This window comes from Pipistrellus hanaki (assembly GCF_964339955.1).
Source record: "Pipistrellus hanaki genome assembly, chromosome: 3".
NCBI classification, from domain to species: Eukaryota; Metazoa; Chordata; class Mammalia; order Chiroptera; family Vespertilionidae; genus Pipistrellus; species Pipistrellus hanaki.
The window spans coordinates 98,754,456-98,772,580 of record NC_140505.1 but is presented as its reverse complement, the minus strand read 5'-3'; the positions used below and the strand labels follow the sequence as shown (position 1 = coordinate 98,772,580).

General features: G+C 42.6%; 1 long non-coding RNA gene across 1 annotated transcript in view; it reads left to right on the top strand.

The window, feature by feature from the left end:
• Positions 1-2,940: 2,940 nt before the first annotated feature.
• LOC311619937 overlaps positions 2,941-18,125 on the top strand; it is a 342,372-nt gene continuing 327,187 nt past the window's right edge. The window contains exon 1 of the long non-coding RNA XR_014794610.1: positions 2,941-2,983. This is a non-coding gene — a long non-coding RNA (uncharacterized lncRNA). The remainder of the gene's footprint in view (positions 2,984-18,125) is intronic.

Below are 18,125 nucleotides of genomic sequence, written 5' to 3'. Positions count from 1 at the left end.
CACTGTCCCCAGCTTTAATAAACATGCCCTCACAGTCACCTCAAATCATGTTGTGAAATCTTTCCTATATGAATTCAAGCACCTGCACACTACAAGACTGCCCTGGGCAGACCCAGTAGGGCCAGGCCCCCTTTTTGGTAACAGTGACCTCTCTCTCTTCCCCTGGCTGCCTCCCGAGCACCTGGGAGAACTCAGCTAAGACATTTTCTCTTCTAGAACAAGCTCCCCAAGCTCCCATAATACCCAGGGTGTTGTCCTTAATGTCATATGCAGCTCATTCTAGTGCATAGTCAGTGTTTGTGGACAGAAAGGAAAAAAAAAAAAATGAAAAAAAAACAAAACAAAAACACAACTTACTTTATCTTTGAAAGGGGTTGCTTCAAGCAATCCAAATTCAAAGGCAGGAGGCCTCCTGCCCTGTGCTGCAATGCTTGCAATAAAATACAACTGTCCCCAAAATCCATTTTAAAACAGAAATAAATGATAAAAAGAATAAAGATCACAATAGCAGTAAGACAGAGAAATAAGACCTTAGGTTTGTGTGGCTTTTACAGTTGATAAATTACTAGAGGCCTGCTGCATGAAATTTGTGCAGGGAAGGGAGCAGTCCGTCAGCCCAGCCTGCACCTTCTCGCAATCGGGGATCACTGGCTCCTAACTGCTCACCTGCCTGCCTGCCTAATTGCCTCTAACCACTCTGCCTGCCTCCCTGATCACCCCTAACCCCTCTGCCTGCTTGCCTAATCACCCTAACTGCCTCAGCCTCACCCTCGCTGCCATAGCTTTATCCAGAAGGATGTCTGGAAGGTTGTTCAGTCTAATTAGCATATTATGTTTTATTATTATAGATAAGAAATATTACTGATGATTTATAACCTTTATTCTAAGAAAGTTCAAATGGGAGCAGATCACCTAGAGATGGAAATAATGACTGTTGAGTCATTGTGCCTCTCTTTTGGGAAAGTGACAGCATCTTCAATCATTTAAGGGGTATTTGTGGACCCTGCTATTGTTCCTGGAAGTTTGATATAGGGTAAAGGGTGAGAATAAATGCCAAAAAGGCAAAGGGTAGGTCTTGTCTGTTGGCTCAGAGCTCCATCTGTGCCCTTCTGTGCTTTCCTGTAGTTCAGGGGAAACTGTGTTTCCTAGATGCCCCTGGCAGCTAACTTCTCACTACGGAGCCTGGGCACAGCGGAGACGCTCCACTCTCTGCTCCTCACTGGGCTCAAGAGGGGTAGGGACAGGGGCGGGGCAGAGGCAGCTACAGAGGCAGGGGCAGGGGCAGAGACAGGGGCAGGGACAGGGGCAGGGGCAGGGGCAGGGGTAGGGGCATAGGCAGGGACAGGGACAGGGGCAGGGGCAGGGGCAGGGACAGGGGCAGGGGCAGGGGCAGGGGTAGGGGCATAGGCAGGGACAGGGACAGGGGCAGGGGCAGGGGCAGGGGTAGGGGCATAGGCAGGGACAGGGACAGGGGCAGGGGCAGGGGCAGGGACAGGGACAGGGGCAGGGGCAGGGGTAGGGGCATAGGCAGGGACAGGGACAGGGGCAGGGGCAGGGGCAGGGGTAGGGGCATAGGCAGGGACAGGGACAGGGGCAGGGGCAGGGGCAGGGGCAGGGCAGGGGCAGGGCAGGGGCAGGGGCAGGGGCAGGGACGGGGCAGGGGCAGGGGCAGGGACAGGGTCAGGGCAGGGGCAGGGGCAGGGGCAGGGGCAGAGGCAGGGACAGGGCAGGGGCAGGGGCAGGGACAGGGGCAGGGGCAGGGGCAGGGACAGGGGCAGTGCAGTCCATAGGCTGTCTTCCTTGCAACACTGTTCCAATGGCAGCAGCAAGTTCTCAGCAGCCTCAGCAGGGCATGGTCTGGCTCCTTCATCCATGAGAGTGAGAATGGCTTCCTGTAGCTATTAATCTCTAACTTCACTTTTTTTTCCTCTTCTAGCCTTTCCTTTCCAACCCTTTGGTAACCAATTCCCAATATTAAGTTCGATCTGTTTAAAATACCTAGTGGGGGCTCTATTTCTCCACTGATGCAGGTAAACCCAGAGCCCAGCCTATTCAAACAATATGAATAGGGAAGAGGAGGAGGAGATCATTGATAGGCAAGAAGGAGAAGAAGAAGAAGAAGAAGAAGAAGAAGAAGAAGAAGAAGAAGAAGAAGAAGAAGGAGGAGGAGGAGGAGGAGGAGGAGGAGGAGGAGGAGGAGGAGGAGGAGGAGGAGGAGGAGAGGAGGAGGAAGAAATCATATAATAGGATGTCAGGGACAACATGCTATGATTTATTTTTTTGTTTGTTTGTTAATCCTCCCAGAGAATATTTTTCCATTGATGAGAGAGAGAGAGAGAGAGAGAGAGAGAGAGAGAGAGAGAGAGAGAGAGAGAGAGAGAGAGATTGTCTCCTGCATCTGCCCTGAACAGGGCTGAGGATTGAACCTGCAACACAGGTTTGTGCCCTTGAACCTGAGATCCTTCAGTTGGGAGGTGGACACTCAAACCACTGAGCAATGCTGGCCACGGCCATGCTATGATTTCTGATGTTAGCAGTTGCAGGTGGTGATAGGCTCAGAGTACAGCCTTGGAAATAGTGGCTGAGGTGAAGTGAAAGTGTAGTTTCACTATAATTGATGATCTTTTAACTGGGATGTAATGGTGCTACTTGGTTTACTCAAGTGACTGTCAAAATAAGGAACAATAATTCCAGGATATGAGATAGGGAGAAGGATGAGGGCATGTCAGATTATGCCACAGAGGCTCGGAGAAGGCGCTGTGTGTGTGTGTGTGTGTGTGTGTGTGTGTGTCCACTGGGGGCCTGCCCCTAGCCTGCAGTGGTGGCTCAGAGCAGGTGCCCCTATGTGTTGTTCTCTCAGGCTTCAGGCGACATTGAGCCCCTCCTTCTGAGCTGGTCACGACTGTTATGGCGTCCTGACCTAACTTGCATATTTTGAGAGAGAGAGAGAGAGAGAGAGAGAGAGAGAGAGAGAGAGAGAGAAGTATTATTCATTTTACAGCCTGGTGAGATAGGTGCTAATAAACTCATTTTACAGACAAAGAAATGGGGGTTCAGAGAAGTCTCTGCTTCACCCCAAGGGTCCCCAGAGAGGAAATACAAGGAGTTCTCCATTCAGTGAGAACCCCACCACTTTACAGCTTTCTCAGGAGAAGACAAATAAGACAAGTAAGATATTAATAAGAATTCACTTTTTAAATTCTATATACTCGCTGCTCTATTTTAAGAAATACATTTCTCTTAAATTAAGCAATGGTAATTAGCTCTCCAATTCCAGACCTTGTTACTTTCTTAATTTAGATGCCACTCCTAAGTCCTAACTTAGATTTATTCCTTTTAATAACATAGACAGAAGTCTATGCCTTCTAATGTGTTCCACCATTCATTGCCATAAAACTTGAGAGCCTAAAATATGTTCTATTCCATTATATGGATAAGACTCAACTCTTAGAACACGCTGGTTGAAATCCTCATTTTATTTTATTTTATTTTTTTTTAATATATTTTATTGATTTTTTTACAGAGAGGAAGAGAGAGGGATAGAGAGCTAGAAACGTCGATGAGAGAGAAACATCAATCAGCTGCCTCTTGCACACCCTCTACAGGGGATGTGCCTGCAACCAATGTACATGCCCTTGACAGGAATCGAACCTAGGACCTTTCAGTCCGCAGGCCGACACTCTACCACTGAGCCAAACCGGTTTCAGCTGAAATCCTCATTTTAAAGAAATTCCCTGCATATCTACTTGAAGTCCTTACTTTGCTGCCTATTCTGTGTCCTTTGACAACTCTTTTTGTTCCCCTAAGGTTCGATATTAGAACAACCCTTTAAGGATAAGGAATGGTGTAAGACTGTAGACCACTGGTGGTCTGTGAGGTCTGAAAGGTCTAAACATGCTGCCAGCAGTCTCACCTAATGTCTCCTTTTTATATCCAAGGGGGATGTAAATATCTGTGTGCTGACCTGGAGGCATTCAATATTACTAAGCACCTACTATGTGTCAAATCATCAGCTAGTTGCCAAGAGTATAAAGATAAAAACCTTCCACATTCTGGGGAAACTCTAACACGTATGGGGTGAGGCAGTTTCCGCTGCAGGGGTATTATGAAACACGATGGATCTACCATATGGAGAGAAAGATTGCAAACTCGCCTGCTGGCTCCTGTTCCCAAGGACACTTTTCACTCTCCTGTCCTCTCCTAATTCCTGTGCCGGATGATCTGCCTGGGAGCATGAAATTGTCTCAGGAACTCTGGTTCTGGTTCTACCTACATGAGATTCCCTGTGACTTTGTCTTTTTGCTTGGTTCCTGTTTATTGCAAACATCTGTGACAATTTTGCCCTCTTTTGCTTAAACTGAAAGTTATGAATAAATGAAACTCTGCCATTGAAAACCTGACAATGTCTCTCTCTTCTATTTACTCCCCTTTTGTTCCTCTCCTCAAATACAGTGTTTAAGAAAGCTATAGAAATTCATTAAATCAAGATATCCATATTATTGGATGCAAATCTTCTTCCTTTCCACACTGGGTTCCCCAGCCTCTGCACCGCTTTCCTGGGGATGAGCATCATAGAACTGACCCGCGTCTCCATGGCAACGCGTCACAAAGCATCCAAGCGCCAGCAGCAAGCGATCCAGCTGGAAGAGCGCCCTGATGACTGCCTGTTGAGGCAGGAATGGCACAGCCTGGGCCGGAGGTTCCCTACCCCTCTCAATGTGGCCGCAAGAGGCCTGGTAAGACCTCGGACCCTGTCAGCCTGCCGGATAGGGAGAGATCTTTCCTGGAGATGGGATACACTAAGACTGATTTGGTCTTTAAGGGTGTCTTCTCTCCCTCATGGGTGGGACTCAATTTAAGGAGAGGCTGGGAGAGAAAATGAGAGGGTGTTCATGACTTTGCCACTATCCAACCCATCAGCATTCTTTCTGCCAATCCCTTCCTAAAATGCTCAGCATATCCCATGAAATGCTTGGCTGGGGGATGGGGCAGGGAAAAGGAGACACTAGTGCTTTTCCGGGGGGGCGGGGGCAAAGGCAACGCAGGAAGAGAGGTCTGGAAGCTCTGAAGACAGCAGACCCAGCAGGAGTCCATATTCCCTGAGAAACAGTACAGAGAGTGGGGAGGTGCAGAATGCAGGGCACAGCCCCCAAGGGGATCCTCAGAGGCAGGAGTCCCCCCTCCCATCTTTCCCCTCCCCCCTTCCACACACGTGGTTGTAGCAGAGGCTGAGAACTATGGCCTTCAGCTGTTGCTTGTAACCTTTGCTAATTTTTCTTTCAGAGTGATTTTGTATTTAACAGATGTAGTGCTTTTAAAACTAATTTTGCATGCAAAAAGGCAAATTTACTAACTCAGCTTTTTGCATCAGTGGAGGGAGAGCCACTCTAGATGTGATGCTGGTGGCACAAATTACTGTGTAATCAGTTCCATTCTGGCCCTATGGCAATAACACCCCCTTGCAGCTTTCTAACTGGGTAATTGTAGTTCCAGTGGCTACAGAGCAATTGGCATTGTTCAACTGCAGATTCCCTAGAATAGTAGTTCCATGAGAATGAATGAAATCTGTTTTCCATTCCATTCAATCTCTTCTTAAATTGAGGATAAAAAAATGAAAATAATTAAGAACAAAAATATGTCAGATACCCAGTTTCTATATGGTGGCAGGGCAAAGAGCAGGCACCCTTTCTAGGTTTCTTTCTCTGTCTTCTCTTCCCTTCTTGTTGGGAAATGTTGCCATCCTCTAGATCTACCCTTCTCTGTTTCCTTCCTCTCTGCGTGGCCATCCCTACCACAGGGCTTCAGGTCCACAGGCTTTCTAGTCTTGACTCTAACTGGAATGTTCCTCCTACTTTTCAAACTAAAATATTCAGCTGTCTACCAGACCCACTTGGAGGTCATGAGGGTGTCAAACTCAGCATGCACCAAATTGTTATCCTGTCCTCCTAGACTTGGTGAGCTTAAGAGGGTCCCAACTGCTCAGAACAGCTTTTTGACATCTTGATTGATCACCAGGCCTCATTCATTCTGGTCCAAAGTCCCCTTCCCCTGGGTGAGTTTCCTCTTCATATTCAGACTGGGACCTCTCATAGCCACTGTGCTACTCCATTTTCCCTTACAGAAGTGGCCCCCTTCAAAAGGTGGGCCTGATGTGTCACTGCCAGCTTCGTCCCCAGGTAGCATGAGGTTGAGGATGCCTGCTATGGGCTAACTACTATTAAGCTATTACTATAGATTGAGCTCTTAAGTATTGTGTTACTTCCAAAGATAGCCATAAATTACCATAAAAGATTTGTCAACAAAAGAAATGTATTCTCTCACATTCTGTAGGCCCCAAAGCCCAAAATTAAGGTGTTGGAGAACTGTTCTTCTTCTGGTGTCTCTGGGGACAAAGCTGTCCTTGCCTCTTCCAGCCTCTGGTGGCTGTCAGCCTTGTTTTTGTTGTTGTTGTGTTTTTTTTTTTTTGTTTTTTTTTTTTTTTTGTGTGTGTGTGTGTGTGTGTGTTTTGAGGTTCCACTCAAATGATGACTTCTTTGAAGAGCAGCACCTTCTCACAATTTCTTCCCACTTATTTGTCCATGCTTAAAATTCTCTTAACTTAGGATATTTAATTCTGCCATTGGGATAAAATGCTTTAAAGCATAAAATGATTCTCATGAAAGCAGGATTATCAAAGAATAAGGTCATTTCTCATAGAGTGGGATCTGAGCATGGATAACAGGAGTCTGTGTGAGCAGACATATGGAGTGTGACATGTAGGGCTAAGGCTTTAGTTGGTTGGGGAAGCCTTTAGTTGGTTGGAGATGAAACTCAACCTGTATGAAGGCAGCAGGTAAATAGTCACATGAGATCATTTGGGAGTTATTGGTCCCGCTACCTGTTCCATGGGCCGGTTCAATTAAATACAAGCCCTGGTTGGGAGAGAGAGTGAGTGAACAATAAAAGTACACAGGTGGCAAAAATGAAATGTTTGGTCAGGACTCTAAGTTCGGCAGTGGCATACAGATTTTAGGGATATTTGAAAATTTAGGAGGTATTTGAGAAAGAGCCTTGTTAGTCGTTGTATTTAGACTGAATGAGTGGGAGAAAACACACACTATGAAGTGGCTATAGTATTCTAGAGGTGAGATTACAGACCCCAGACAGTAGTTTATTCAAACATTAAAGGCCATATTTCAACCAAGTTTCTCCTGAAATGTAAAAAGCAACAAGTAACTAGCCAAATATGAAGAATTAGAGGACTGAATTAAATCTATATATATAAAAGCCCAGCAACTGAATAGTGTAATGACCAGAATGACTGGTTGACCAGTCACTATGATGTGACCATGAGGGGGCAGATGCTCAATGCAGGAGCTGCCTCCTGGTGGTCAGTGCAGGTCCACAGCGAGAGCAGCTGCTTAGAGGGTGAGTCCACAGCTGCTCAGCTGACTGTGATGAGCTGAGCAGTGCTCCCACAGTAGGCTGATCCCTGCAGGCCACGCTGCCCTCACCCCGCTCCCCAGTGCACAAACCTGTGCACTGGGCCTCTAGTTTAAAATATATTTCCCCAAGAAATTTGGTGGTGCTTTGTTGACAATGGGCAGGTTGGCGGATAAATTCTGTTGTTGCTAGTTTCTGCTGAATGGTGAATTCTCAGTCCTCATCTTCTTGGACCAAACCAATAGCATTTGCATATGTGACCCCTTCCTCCTGTGAAAACTTTCTTCCTTTGGGGTTTAGGACATTACATGCTCCTGGTTTTCCTCTTACCTCACTGACCTCTTCTCAGTGTCCTTTCCTGGCTGCTCCTCCTCCCCATGTTGGCATGCCCCAGGCTTCATCTCCTCTAATTATGCTTCCTTCTTTGTTTATCTCACTCACTCTCAGAGTTTTAAACATCTGTATCACAGAATCTTGCACAGACATTACAAAAAATGAATTAGTGTTACACCAGCCGAGTTTGAAGAATTTCCCATACTACACTGTTATATGACAGAGAAAAGAACACTTTGTGTGAATATGAGCACAGTTTTTAAACTTTTTTATTGAATTTATTGGGGTGACAGTTGATTATATAGATTTCAGAAGCCCATTTTTATAAACATTGGTGAAAACTAAAACCTCATATGTCAATGAAGTTATTCATGTATATGTAAACCAGGATACTATTATATCATCAGGTATAAAAGTCTGTAAAGAAATAGCCATGGGATACCTAGGAGGAGGGACAGGAAGGCAGGTGATGACAAGCAGGGAGAAGAAGGAATAAGGAGAAGGCTCCACACTGAAATCTGAAATAGAAACTTTGAGCCCCTTTGTGCATCATCATTTCATAATCATTTATAGCTTTGTCTAATGTGATATATGAAAAGTTGGTCAGTAAATCAGAAATAGTGAGCATTTTAAGATGATAGAATTTCAAATAAACTTTCTGCTTTATATTTTCACATATTGCTTAAAGGTTTTAAAAAAAAAAGCATATATGAATTCTCAAGAAAAACAATAGACCTATTTTTATTTAGGGAGAAAATTCAGATAATTAAATTGAGCTTTGTCTCTTAGTAGAGGCCACAAATTGGCTTTTATTCCTTTAGACTAAAAATTACTATCCAAATGCTTTGTCTTACAAAATTAGTTTAATTATAAAATTGGTCTGACCCATTTAAGTGTTTTATTTTACCATTGGCAGGTAATACCCACTGGGACTCCTATACTACCACGATGAGGACTGCATTCACGCCTAAGATAGGATCGATGCCCGCTTTAATTCGGTACATCCCTACTTGAGTTACACTTAATTTGTTCATTTATATTCTACTAGGGGCCCAGTGCATGAATTTGTGTACCTTGAAAGGAACTGTGGGCCAGGAGGCTGCAGTGGGCACAGGGTGGGTCTTGGCCCATCCTCCATGCCCTGCTGGCCCCTCCCACCATCTGCCAGCAGCCCTGTTCCCACTGCTCTGGCACTGGCCCCACTCGCATCCACATCTGCTGAAGGTATGGAGTGATTGGAGCTGGCGCCAGCAGCAGTGCAAGTGGGGCTGGCACCATTGATGTGAGCAGCAGCTGCTGCCCTGATCACCCCTCAGAAGGACGGGGAGGTGGAGAAGCCCTCCAGGGATATAGGGGCCAATAGCCATTGCTTGCACCCACTGATAGCACCAAGCAATTGGGACTGGCACCAGCATTGGCAGCAGGTGCGAGCAGTGGTTCCAGTGCCAGCTGTGGGTATGAGTGGGGTGATCGCTGGCAGTGGGTGTGATAGGCAGCTGCCAGTTCCGATCTCCCCTCAGGAGCAAGAGGAGGTAGAGAAGCCCTGAGAAGTAATAGGGGCCGGCAGCTGCTGCTCACACCCACTGACAGCACAAGGAACTGGCAGTAGGTGCAAGCGGCAGCTCCAGTGCTGGCAGCAGGTGCAAGTGCTGGCTAGGACCGTGGCACACGAGAGCAAAGAATTTTCAGTAACTACCAGAGGCTCACCCTGATGACAGAGACCAGTGCCCTGCCTTGTTCTGGTGCCCCCCACTCACCTACTCCACCATCCCACCAGGGCCAACATTCACCATGTTCCACACGTGTCTCTCCTGGTGGTCAGCACACATCATAGTGACGGGTTGTTTGGTTGTTCTGGTTGTTCCACCATTCCATCTATTTGCATGTTAGCCTTTTATTATATAGGATTATTCAGAATTCAAAACAAATAGCAAGACTAACCAGAGAGCGCTTATGAAAAGTGCACTCAGGTAGGACCTACTGCATGCACAGTTCTCCAAGCACCAGAGAGCGAGAGTCCTCCTTCAAACAGTGTCCAAACTCCTACAGAAAAACTAAGAAAACGGACCCATAGGTTCTTCATCAAGTTACTGTGTGTCATAGCTTACAACAGAGTCATAAGTGTTCTAATAGAATTGTGCTGCCTAAACACTGAGAATGAATTGAATCCATTACATGAGTCATAGTGGGCAGGCAATGACAACTGAATGAATGGATGAATAACTGATTGTTAGCATTTCTATCAACACTAGTGCCATAGTCCCCTTACTCTTACCTGTACTCTTCCACTTTTTGCTTCCTAAAGCAATGTTGGCTGGCAACTTCTTCAATTTCACCTGAATCATGAGTGCGGTAATTTCCAACTTCACTGCTGCCTTTCTGAGCTCACTGGTGGATGAGTGAGAGTGGTACTAGAAAAACCCTGCATCTTTCATGGCATCAGTGGCAGGTGGGAAATTAACAAGGGGATCCTTGACTTGCCTGTGTTTACTCTGTGAATTGTTTTCTATAAAGAGGATCTTTTCACCTTAAAAGTTCAAATTATTGAGAAGTCAGATGGAGTATTGGCAAAACCATGGCTGTGGAGTCAGGCAGAAATGGATTCTAATTCAGCTCCCTGCTCTAACTTGTATTATCTCCACTACCGGAGGCAAATAACAAGCCATCGGTGGCTCAATGTTATGGTTGGTGGTGATTCCGAGAACAGAATGACAGAATGAAAGCACTAGCACAGTGACTAGAGTGAAGAGTTCCTCAGGGCTCCAAGATTTAACTTCTCTGAGTTATTGGCAATCCCACTGAGTCCCATTAGGTCCCTTCCCTTATGTCCCTTCCCTGGGAGATTTATCCTCTGGCAGTAATGATTCTTCCAGTGTCCCAGATAGTAGCAGTTGTCTAAAGAAAAAATACTTGGGATGAAAGCCAAAAACAAATGGGTACTAATGCAGTCTAGGTCAGTGGGCCTCACTCAAAATGAAATGTTTACGTTAAAAGAAAAGTTTTCATCATAAACTTAAATAGTTACAATGAAAAGTCAAGCCCATCCTAAATATTGACATTAAAAAAACTGTTAACTAATTTCTTTGAATATAATCAGCGGATAATCTAAACACTTTAGCAGATTGATATGCACAATATGATCCTTTTTAAAAATATGATCCTTTTAAACAATGTGCAAACAAGCTCTTCTTTCATAGATAATTGATTTCATTAATTTTCCTTCTTGAACTTTTATTCCCACTCTATTTCCTCCATAGAATTTACCCTGCTGTAATATATTTTGGTTTAAAATCAATTTATTGATCACTTCATTATACTTCCTGGCAACTATCTATAATAATAATAATAATAGAGGAATATACAAATTGTCCATGGCACCATCACAGTAAATAGTTAACAACCAAACAGCAGCAAGCTGCGTGGGGTGACCAGGCCAGCAGGGGACGCAGTTGGGGGCAACCAGGCTGCCCGGGAGGGGGGGAGGGGGGCAGTAAGGGGTGACCAGGCCAGTGAGGGGGTCAGTTGAAGGTGACCAGGCCACAGGAGGGCCAGTAAGGGGGAAACCAGGCCAGCGGGAGAAGGGGGTAGTTATGGGCCACCAGGCAGGTAGACAGGTGAGTTGTTAGGAGCCAGCTGTCCCAGATTATAGAGCGGCAGGCTGGGCTGAGAGGAAACCCCACCCCCCATAAATGGATTTCATGCATCGGACCTTTAGTTTTAGTATATTAATGGAAATTAATTTTTAAACATGTTGTGTTACCCTAACTTTTGAGTCATCACAATTATTTTTAGTACACACTTGCTGAAAGTAATACATACATTACAAATGTTAATAATTACTAAATATAAAAATAAATTTAAAAATTTTTAAATATAAAAGTAAGTACATCTTAAATAAAGGGGGTTATTTTGTTTTCAATTAGTTTAAATATATAGTTTTGAGTGCTACTACTTTTGGAGTGAGATTGCATTCAGCATTAATTTTTTACTGCTTTGAAAATTTTTTTTTTAATTTGTAGATGCTAGTGTTGAGAAAACTTGTTCACACAAGTAGACATAAATAGAAGGCATCTTTAGTGTCATTTACACTCAACTCTCAGTTATATTTTTAATGATTGATTGACTAATATCATGAGTGGTACTCATTCAATTTTATATATTTTATTGATTTTTTTATAGAGAGGAAGAGAGGGGGATAGAGAGTTAGACACATAGATGAGAGAGAGAGTCACCGATCAGCTGCCTTCTGAACACTCACCACTGGGGATGTGCCTGCAACCAAGGTACATGCCCTTGACCGGAATCGAACCTGGGACCTTTTAGTCGCAGGCTGACGCTCTATCCACTGAGCCAAACCGGTTTCGGCCTCATTCAATTTTATTGAAAGCAAATAATTAGGTGGTTTGCTAAACACCTGTATCCCACTTTCTAGATGTTTGGTTTCTTATGGACATAATATGAATCTAACCTAGCCCTGTTTTTGAAAAACAGTCAATGTGAAATATTTCAGATATATACAATAAATCAGCTATCACCCATCTTCAATAATCAAGAACACTTGAATACTTTTTAGTGCACCCTCCACCCAGCCTTTCCCCTGGGTAATGTTGAAGTAAATTCTAGACAGCATATATCATTTCACTTCTAAATAATTCTTATGTATCTCATAATTTTAAAAATATGTAACAATACTATTATCTCATGTAAAATTTTTTAAATATCAAATACTAGTATAGCCAATCAAGTTTCTCCAATTGTGTCAGAATTAAAAAAAAAAGTTGGCTTGAAATTGAATTCAAATATGATCTACATTTTCCATTTGGTTGTTATATCTGTTTATCATCTAATCTACAGATTTCTCCTCTTTTTTCCCCTGAAGTTTTCTTTGTTGAAGAAATGGATTATTTTTCTGCATTTTTCTGATTTCATTCACATTGTGTGTTAAAATATTCATTGTTTCATGTATTTTCTGTTATCTGACATTCCAAAAACTTCATCAGACTCAGGTTGAATATTTTATCAAAAATACGTAATGGGTAGTACTGCATATGTCCATCCAGCGCGTCATACCTGGTGGTTCCTCTTTTTGAACTGTGAATTAAAATTGCTGGTCATCACCTGAGTGCATTATTTAACCAGGGACTTGAAAACCAGTGTTATCCTAACGCTTATATTTCTTCCTTTTCCTAACTGGAATACATCTATAGAAAGAAACTTTTCTTCACTGACTCTTTGGTGACACAGAAGTACAGTTTTTACAGGAGGGTACTCAGCTCTTTAAAAAATGAATTAAAATTAATGAATTTCCAATTGTATTCTTTTTAATTCTCATTTTAGTCCTCTCATAGATTCATCCTAAGATGAAGGATTGTTTCTCTTCAGGGAATCTGGAAATGCAATGATTTCTGGTCCTTAGTTTATTTTTATTTTGTTTACTGTGCCATCTTTTTAAAAATGAAATCTATTGGGGTGACATTGGTCAACATGAACATATAGTTTTCAGGTGTGGGTTTCTATGTTATATGACTTGTATACACAACCATGTGCTCACCACCCAAAGTCAGATCTTCTCCTGTCACCTTATATTAGTATATCCTCTATCCCACCCCCTTCCCGCTGGCAACCACCACACTGCTGTTTGTGTTCATGAGTTTCAGTTTTATATGTGACATATGAGTGAAATCATATGGTTCTTAGCTTTTTCAGACTGGCTTATTTCACTTAGAATAATGTTCTCAAGGTCCATCCATGTTGTTGCACATGGTGTTATTTTATTCTTTCTTATATCTGAGTAGTATTCCCTTGTGTATATGCACCACATCTTCTTTATCCCGTCCTCTATTGCAGGACACTTTGGTTGTTTCCATGTCTTGGTCACTGTGAATATGCTGCAATAAACATAGGGTGCATAAATATTTGTGAATACATGATTTCAAGGTTTTTGGTTATATACCCAGGAGAGGGATTGCTGGGTCATATGGTACCTCTATTCTCAATTTTTGAGGAATCACCAGACTGCTTTCCATATGGTTGTACCAGTCTACATTCCCCCCATGAGGGCTCCCCTTTCTTTCCACATCCTCTCTAACACTTGTTATTGCTTGTCTTGTTGATAATAGCTACTCTAACAGGTGTTAGGTGGTATCTCATTGTAGTTTTTATTTGCATTTCCCTAGTTGCCAGTGAGGTTGAACATCTTTTCATATATCTATTGGCCGTTTGTATAATATGTCTTCTTTAGAGAGGTGTATTTTCAGGTTCTCTGCCCACTTTTTGATTGGGTTGTTTGTTTGGTGTTGAGTTTTATGAGTTCTTTATATATTTTGGAAATTAAACCTTTGTTGGAGATACTGTTTGCAAATATCATCTTCCAGCTGGTTGTCTGTCAATTTGTTTTGTTGTTAGTTTCTTTTCTTTTCTTTTTTTTTTTTTTTTTGAGATAATATAGTTTATTCTAATATTGCAGATGAGTATACAGACAGAGGTTATGGGAATTTTTCAAAGGCGTAGAGTCAAGTAGTAGCAGAGCCAAGGTTACAACTTGCATCTTTCTTTTTATTTATTCTTTATTTTAAAGTATTACATGTAGTATTACATATGTCTCCTTTTTCTCCCATTGACCTCTTCCTGGTCACACACACAATACCCAACACATGCCCTCACCCCCCTAGTGTCTGTGTTCATTGTTTATGTTTATATGAATGCATACAAGTCCTTGATTGATCTATAACCCCACACCTCTCCCCTCCCCTGCCTTTCCTCTGAAGTTTGACAGTCTGATGCCTCTAGATCTATTTTTGTTCATTGGTTTATGTTGCTTATTATATTTCACAAATAAGTGAGATCATGTGATATTTATCTTTCTGACTGGCTTATTACACTTGGCATAATGCTCTCTTTGTCCATCCATGCAGTTGTGAATGGTAAGAGTTCTTTCTTTTTTGCAGCAGCATATTATTCCATTGTATAAATGTGTGAGACAAAGGAGGCATGAACATACCATGGACAGTCTCTTCAATAAATGATGCTGGGAAAATTAGACAAATACATGCAAAAAAAAAAAAAATGAAACTAGACCACCAACTTACAGTACCATACACCAAAATAAGCTCAAAACGGATAAAAGACTTAAACATAAGATGGGAAACTATAAAAATACTAGAGGAATCCACAGGCAGCAAAATCTGTGGATTTTGTTTGTCCTTTATCCATTTTGAGTTTATTTTTTTTATTTCTTTCCAGTTCTGTGATTTTTCTTCTCATTTTATTTATTTTTATTTTTAATTCCTTTATTGATTAAGGTGTTACATATTTGTCCTCATTTCCCCATTACCTCCCCCCCCTCCACGCATGGCCCCACTCCCCTCTTGTCTGTGACTACTGGTTAGGCTTATATGACTGCATACAAGTCCTTTGATTGATCTCTCCCCCTTAACCCCACCTCTTCTACCTTCCCTCTGAGGTTTGACAGTCTGATCAATGTTGTCCCATTTGCTTATTTTCCATTGCCTTAGGAGCAGTATTAGTGAAGAAGTTCCTTTGGCATGTCTGAGATTTTGCTGCCTGTGGATTCCTCTAGTATTTTTAAGGTTTCCCATCTTATGTTTAAGTCTTTTTATCCATTTTGAGCTTATTTTAGTGTATGGTGGTCTAGTTTAATTTTTTTGCATGTATTTGTCCAATTTTCCCAGCACCATTTATTGAAGAGACTGTCTTGACTCCATTGTATGTTCATGCCTCCTTTGTTGAATATTAATTGGGCAGAGTGGTTTGGGTTGATTTCTGGGTTCACTATTCTATTCCATTGGTCTATATGTCTGTTCTTGTGCCAGTACCAGGCTGTTTTGAGAACAGTGGCTTTGTAATATAGCTTGAAATCCCACCTACTTTGTTCTTCTTTATCAGGATTGTTGCAGCTATTCAGAGTCTTTTTTTTATTCCAGATAAACTTTTGGAGAGTTCTTTCTAGGTCTGTGAAATACGACGTTGGTATTTTAAAGGGGATTGCATTGAACATATAGATTGCTTTGGGTAGTATGGACATTTTAATGATGTTGATTCTACCAATCCATGAACATGTTATGTTCTTCCATCTGTTTATGTCTTCCTGTATTTTTTTTTTTTTTTTTTTTTTTAGTGTCCTGTAGTTTTTTGCATATAGGTCTTTTACCTCACTAGTTATGTTTATTCCTAGGTATCTCAATTTTCTTGGTGCGATGGTAAATGGGATTGCTTTTTTAGTCTCTGTTTCTGTCAATTCACTATTGGTGTATAGAAATGCCATAGATTTTTTGGCATTAATTTTGTAATCTGCTATCTTACTGAATTCATTTATTAAGCCTAATAATGTTTTGATGGAGTCTTTAGAGTTTTCTATTTACAGTATCATGTCATCTGTGAATAAGGATATTTTTACTTCCTCTTTTCTGATTTGGATGCATTTTATTTATTCTTCTTGTTTGATAGCAATGGCTAGTACTTTCAGTGATATGTTGAACAGGGGTGTTGAGAGTGGGCATCCCTGTCTTGTTCCTGTTCTTAGGGAAAATTGTTTTAGTTTTTGCCCATTGAGTATGATGTTGGCTGTTAGTTTGTCATATGGCTTTTATTATGTTGATGTATGATCCTTCTATTCCCACTTTGCTGAGAGTTTTTATAAAAAATGAGTGTTGGATTTTGTCAAATGCTTTTCCTGCAATTGATATGGCTATGTGATTTTTCTTCTTCATTTTGTTTATGTGATGTATCACGTTTATTGATTTGTGGATATTGTACCATCCTTGCATCCCTGGGATAAATCATGCTTGGTCATGGTGTATGATCTTTCTAATGTACTGCTAGATCCGATTTGCTAGAATTTTGTTGAGGATTTTGGCATCTATGTTCATGAGAAATATTGGCCTGTAATTCTCTTTCATTGTGTTGTCTTTATCTGTTTTTGGTATTAGGGTGATGCTGGCTTAATAGAATGAGCTTGGAAGTGTATCTTCCTCTTAAATTTTTTTGGAATAGTCTGGGAAGGATAGGTTTTATTTCTTCTTTGAATGTTTGATAAAACTTTTTTTTATTCCAGATATATTGTATTTTTGGATAATTTGTTCTAGGTCTTTAAAGTATGCCATTGGTATTTTAATGGGGATTGCATTAAATCTTTAGATTGCTCTGGGTAGTATGGACATTTTAATGATGTTGATTCTACGAAGCCATGAACATGGTATATTCTTCCATACTATCTAATAAAAGAGTAATATGCAAACTAACTGTCACCCCAACATACAAGATGGCCACCTCCATGTGGTCAAAGATGGCCACCCCCTTGTGGACACAGGATGGCTGCCACAAAATGGCCAGCAGAGGAGGACAGTTTGGGAGGACCCAGACCTGGAAGAGAGGGAAGTTGGAGGGGACCAGGCCTATAAGGGAGGACAGTTTGGTGGGGCACCCAAGCCTGCAGGGGAGAGCAGTTGGGGAGGACCAGGTCTGCAAGGGAAAATAATTGGAGGGAGCCCAGGCCTTCAAGGGAGAGCAGTTGGGGGTGGTCAGGCCTGTAGGGGAGGGCAGTTAGTGGTGACCAGGCTGGCAGAAGAGGGCAGTTGGGGACAACCAAGCCTGCAGGGGAGGGCAGTTGGGGAGGACCCAAGCCTACAGGGGAGGGCAGGTGGAGGGGGGGGGGCAGGCCTACAGGGGAGGGCAGTCGGGGGCAACCAGGCCTGCAGAAAAGGGCAGTTGGGGGAGACCAGGCCTGAAGGGGAGGGCAGTTGGGAGGAACCATGCCAGCGGGGGAGGGAAGTTAAAGATGACCAGGCTGTCAGGGGAGGACAGTTAGGGGAAATTGGGCTGGCAGGGGAGCAGTTAGGCATTGAACAGGCTGGCAGGGGAGTGGTTAGGGGGTGATCGGGCTGGCAGGCAGATGTGGTTAGGGGCAATCAGGTAGGCAGGCAGATGAGCAGTTGGGAGCCAGCAGTCCTGGCTTGTGAGAGGGACATCTGACTGCCGGTTTAGGACTGATTGGGCTTAAATGGACAGTAAGACATCCTTTGAGGGGTCCCAAATTGGAGAGGGTGCAAGCTGGGCTGAGGGACACCCCCTCCCCATGCATGAATTTCATGCACAGGGCTTGTAGTTTGTTTATGTTTTCTATCACTTTTTTCAATGTCCTATAGTTTTCTGAGTATAGGTCTTTTATTTTCTTAGTTAAGTTTATCCCTATCTTATTCCTGTTCTTAGGGGAAATGGTTTTAGATTTTGATCATTGAGTATGATGTTGGCTGTAGGTTTGTTATATAAGGCTTTTATTAGGATGAGGTGTCATCCCTCCATTCTCACTTTTCTCAGAGTTTTTATCAAGAAAGGGTGTTGGATTTTGTCAA